The sequence below is a fragment of the Poromitra crassiceps genome (genome assembly GCF_964638095.1).
Source record: "Poromitra crassiceps genome assembly, chromosome: 4".
NCBI classification, from domain to species: domain Eukaryota; kingdom Metazoa; phylum Chordata; class Actinopteri; order Beryciformes; family Melamphaidae; genus Poromitra; species Poromitra crassiceps.
The window spans coordinates 43,094,292-43,099,291 of NC_139626.1; the positions used below are offsets into that span (position 1 = coordinate 43,094,292).

Here is a 5,000-nt window from a genome sequence, read left to right on the forward strand (position 1 = left end):
AGTCTTAATTGAGTGAAGAGAGGAGAGAGCTCATTTCAATCAGAAAAGGCAATCAGACACCCCCCCCCCCTCTCCGAACCCCCCCGAGTGTATTTTATTCCCTGACTTGTGGAATGCAAAATGTCAGTGCGTCATGCTTGTGGACGTTTGCCTTGTCTCCTTGTCTAGGTTTTGTATTTCCTTGTGTATATTCCTGTCTAGTTCTTGTAGTTGTGCGTGCCACGTTGTCTGTTTGCCCCAGCTGTGTCTACAGTAATTGGTAATCACCTCCTTATGGGTAGATCAGTTTTGTTTATTGTTCATCGCTGCTGTTACGTGTGTGTGTTTTCTGTGAAATATAGGTTTAATATAGGCACTGAGCGCATGTCTGTGTCGGCTGTCCTGCGTTTGGGGTCCTCACCACACCACCACCATGATGAGCGGGAACACAATGTTCTGCTCCCATTCACTCTATCAGCAGTATCCAAGTCCCTGCCCCCGTGTCACATGTGCCACCTCCCGCTCGGGCGCTCTCTGATGACATCATTAACATGCCCCTACGGTAGCCCTGTGGCAGTCAATTACACATCACTACAGTAGGTAAAAGCAATTAAGAGGGCCGCTATCAAGTCAGCATACAGCACAGATGGTGTGTTGGTGGCTATGGTGACCTTTGTGCCTTCAGGGGCTATCACATAGTGCGTGTGTGTGTGTGTGTGTGTGTGTGTGTGTGTGTGTGTGTGTGTGTGTGTGTGTGTAGTGTGTAGTGTGTGTGTGTGTGTAGTGTGTAGTGTGTAGTGTAGTGTATTCTGTGTGTGTGTGTGCGTGCGTGCGCGTGCGTGTGTGTGAGCGTGCGTGCGTGTGTGTGTGTGTGTGTGTGTGTGTGTGTGTGTGTGTGCGTGCGTGCGTGTGTGTTTTCCATGAAAAGAAAGCACTGCCTGGAGCGCTTTTTGTGAGGATAAATTCAAAGCGGATTAGATAACGTCAACTGACGATAGTTTAACAGCTGCTATACAGCGCAGTAATCAGCTGGTTATAGCTCTTGTAGCAGACAACCCAGTCTGTGTGGGACAAAGCAAAAGCAGATATTTCCAATAGGCTACCGTGTCCGGTATAATCCGTAAACAGCCTTTATGATTGCTGTTATACTATTGTAAATTGACTGATTCCAACGTCCTATTTCTCCACCGGCACTTCGCCATATTGGTATTTCTATGGAAATCGTCGTCACGATTGTTTGGCTGGAAAAAGCGACTCACGTTGTTTCTGAAAAGTTGGACGTTTCTCGACTTTTGAAAGTGCTCCGCGCCGACGGGGGTAGAACTCCGGCTGCAGCACTTTTCGGGAGTGGCCCGCCTTTTGCGACCGCTTCCCCATCACTTTGAATGAGCAAAAGGGCGCTGGTTGGTCGGGGGGTAAAAAACGCTATTATGTGAACAGCCTATTTCTGTGCCTTTATTTCTTTTTCCACCTTCTTTTTGTGTGCACTCTCATACTCAAGTTAAAAAAAGAGACCCGCCTCCACGAGGATGCTAGCTTATTTTCTGTGCCTCCGTTTCTTCTTGTTATTTCTTGTGGTTTGTATTCAGAAACAGACGATCGATATCTGCCTTCCGTAATATTGTTTATAGTTTTCCAAACGGATGCCAGCCCATTGATGGTGATGTTGGATGGTGGGTGGATATTCCATCACAGTCACGTCTACGATATTCCCTCTGTGCTCAAATATTCCCAAAGGGACCGTCTCCACGCTCCATTACTTTCTCACTCTCCACTCTGTTCATGACCTCTCTCTCTCTCTCTCTCTCTGTCTCACACACACACACACACACACACACACACACACACACACACACACACACACACACACACACACACACACACACACACAAACACACACACACCTTCGCCCTCGCTGTTCCTCTGACATTTGGACATTTGGCATGTTGGTTACAACCAGGGACGTGCACAGAACATTAGAGGGGCAGGGGCTCAAATTCATAAAAGGGCACTACAGCCGCCGTCCGGAGGGCGGCGGCGGAAATTTGAGGCAATTTGAAGGCCAATTTAGGGGTATAACTCATTTTAAATATTCCGATTTTAACCAGATTTAGAGGAATATCTCATTTTAGGATGAGACTTGTCACGGAAAAATAACTCCATAACTGAATAATATAAGTATATAAAAGTTGCATGCTGTTGCAATACTGTTGTGAAATCATTTAAGCATCAATATGTATTTGCTCCTTTTCTCCCTTTAGGTTGTTGTACTACAACAGATAGCAACACAGGCAGAAACATTGAACGATACTGAGTGAGGCTTGTAATATACCATGCATTTTAACCATAATTCTAAAAAGCAAGACAGAAGATTTAGATAAGGTGTATTAGAATTTTTTTTATTTTTTGCGGATTCAACAACACAACATCCCTTTCCAATAGTGTAAAGTAAAAAATATTTTCAAGAGCAACAATTCTGCATTTGTTCCCTATATTTTGGTTATTTATTTATTGGGTGGTTTATTTATTTATGTATTTATTTATTCATTCATTTTTGGGTTCATTTTTGGGTTGGTGCCTTCAGGGGCAGTTTAGAAAAACACTGCTCCATGCAGAGGCCTATTACAAATGGTGCATTCAAGGCCAAGAGAGCTCGGAAAAGGCATTTCTCTTTGAATGCTGCCTTCAGTGACGGCATGGAAAGGGCAATTTCCATACAAAGCACCATTAGAAATGCATTCATGGTCAGGAAAGGGCACTTTTTATTTTATTTTTTAATGTGTCTGAGCTGTTTGTTTTGTGCATGTGTTGTTGGAATGAAAATGAAAAATGTATTATAAAAAAAAAAAAAAAAAAAAAAAAAGGGCACTTTTTACAGACTGAAAAAAAGGCAGGGGCTCAAGCCCCCTTTCATGTCTATGTGTGCACGTGCCTGGTTACAACCTTTAGTCATAACGGATGACTCTCTCTAGAGCAGAAGCCTTAACTCTGACTCATGCGCGTGGCAGGGGGATGATTTATGCGCCTGCATTGACATATTGTAGCCTACCTCGCAGCACAATGTGACATACATACATACATACATACAGTACATGCAGCCCCAAAATCTCACCCTCGCCTCTACTCGAGAAACGCTCTCTCTGCTCCCTCACACATGCTCCCACAGTATTCTGTAGCTCTCTCCGTTCCCTCACACATGCTCCCACAGTATTCTGTAGCTCTCTCCGTTCCCTCACACATGCTCCCACAGTATTCTGTAGCTCTCTCCGTTCCCTCACACATGCTCCCACAGTATTCTGTAGCTCTCTCTGCTCCCTCACACATGCTCCCACAGTATTCTGTAGCTCTCTCTGTTCCCTCACACATGCTCCCACAGTATTCTGTAGCTCTCTCTGCTCCCTCACACATGCTCCCACAGTATTCTGTAGCTCTCTCTGCTCCCTCACACATGCTCCCACAGTATTCTGTAGCTCTCTCTGTTCCCTCACACATGCTCCCACAGTATTCTGTAGCTCTCTCTGCTCCCTCACACATGCTCCCACAGTATTCTGTAGCTCTCTCCGTTCCCTCACACATGCTCCCACAGTATTCTGTAGCTCTCTCTGCTCCCTCACACATGCTCCCACAGTATTCTGTAGCTCTCTCTGTTCCCTCACACATGCTCCCACAGTATTCTGTAGCTCTCTCTGCTCCCTCACACATGCTCCCACAGTATTCTGTAGCTCTCTCTGCTCCCTCACACATGCTCCCACAGTATTCTGTAGCTCTCTCTGTTCCCTCACACATGCTCCCACAGTATTCTGTAGCTCTCTCTGTTCCCTCACACATGCTCCCACAGTATTCTGTAGCTCTCTCTGCTCCCTCATACATGCTCCCACAGTATTCTGTAGCTCTCTCCGCTCCCTCACACATGCTCCCACAGTATTCTGTAGCTCTCTCTGCTCCCTCACACATGCTCCCACAGTATTCTGTAGCTCTCTGCTCCCTCACACATGTTCCCACAGTATTCTGTAGCTCTCTCTGCTCCCTCACACATGCTCCCACAGTATTCTGTAGCTCTCTCTGCTCCCTCACACATGCTCCCACAGTATTCTGTAGCTCTCTCTGCTCCCTCACACATGCTCCCACAGTATTCTGTAGCTCTCTCTGCTCCCTCACACATGCTCCCACAGTATTCTGTAGCTCTCTCTGCTCCCTCACACATGCTCCCACAGTATTCTGTAGCTCTCTCTGCTCCCTCACACATGCTCCCACAGTATTCTGTTTTTAGAGATGCTCTAAAAATCAACAGGATGTTCATGGAATCTGTTCAACCTCTGATGCCAGACACACATTGCCAGATTTAGCAGACAGTAGCCGACATCTCTCACAGTCCCAAACAAGCGGGAGGAGTGCGTATCGCACCCACATCTGTGACGCTTGATTTTCCACACACTGATGGCCCAGTTAGAAAAGCTGTCTTTGTGACAGCAACACGGATGACTTCCTATGTGGAAATGGGTATTTTTGCAGGTTCAAAAACAGATGCTCAGCGTGGTCTGAATGAAGCACATTTTTGGGTGTAAAAAGTTACACAGATTCTAGGAATCCACAGTTCAGTCTACCATTAATTGCTATATTGCTATTACACAATCGCATGCTATGGGGATTTGGTTTGATTAAAGGCTTAATTTTCTGTTCTCTGCTGTACATTTGGGAGACCTGCATGCTCACAAATGGAACAGTGTAAGGCAATGTGAATGTGTGGCTTATGTGAATTCCTAAAATGAGTAATGTCTCTCATTTGAACAGTGAAGATAAATGATATGGCTAATTAATATCATATTACATCGTTCTTATGGGGACAAACACTTTGGGCGGTATTGCATGTTAGTCATGCCAGTCTATTTAGCGATGCGTCTCTGTGTCAGGCCGTAGAGAAGATATGCTTTCTCAGCGCAACGACGACAATCGCCAACAAACGCAGCAATCTCACCCCAACATCTCACACCCAATCCAAGTTCTTTTCAGCGCCTCGACTA

At 45.6% G+C, this 5,000-nt stretch overlaps 1 protein-coding gene across 1 annotated transcript in view; it reads right to left on the reverse strand.

Moving 5' to 3' along the window:
• doc2g (double C2-like domains, gamma) overlaps positions 1 to 5,000 on the reverse strand; it is a gene marked incomplete at both ends in the record, with an annotated part of 49,619 nt that overhangs the window by 26,554 nt on the left and 18,065 nt on the right. The window lies entirely within an intron of this gene.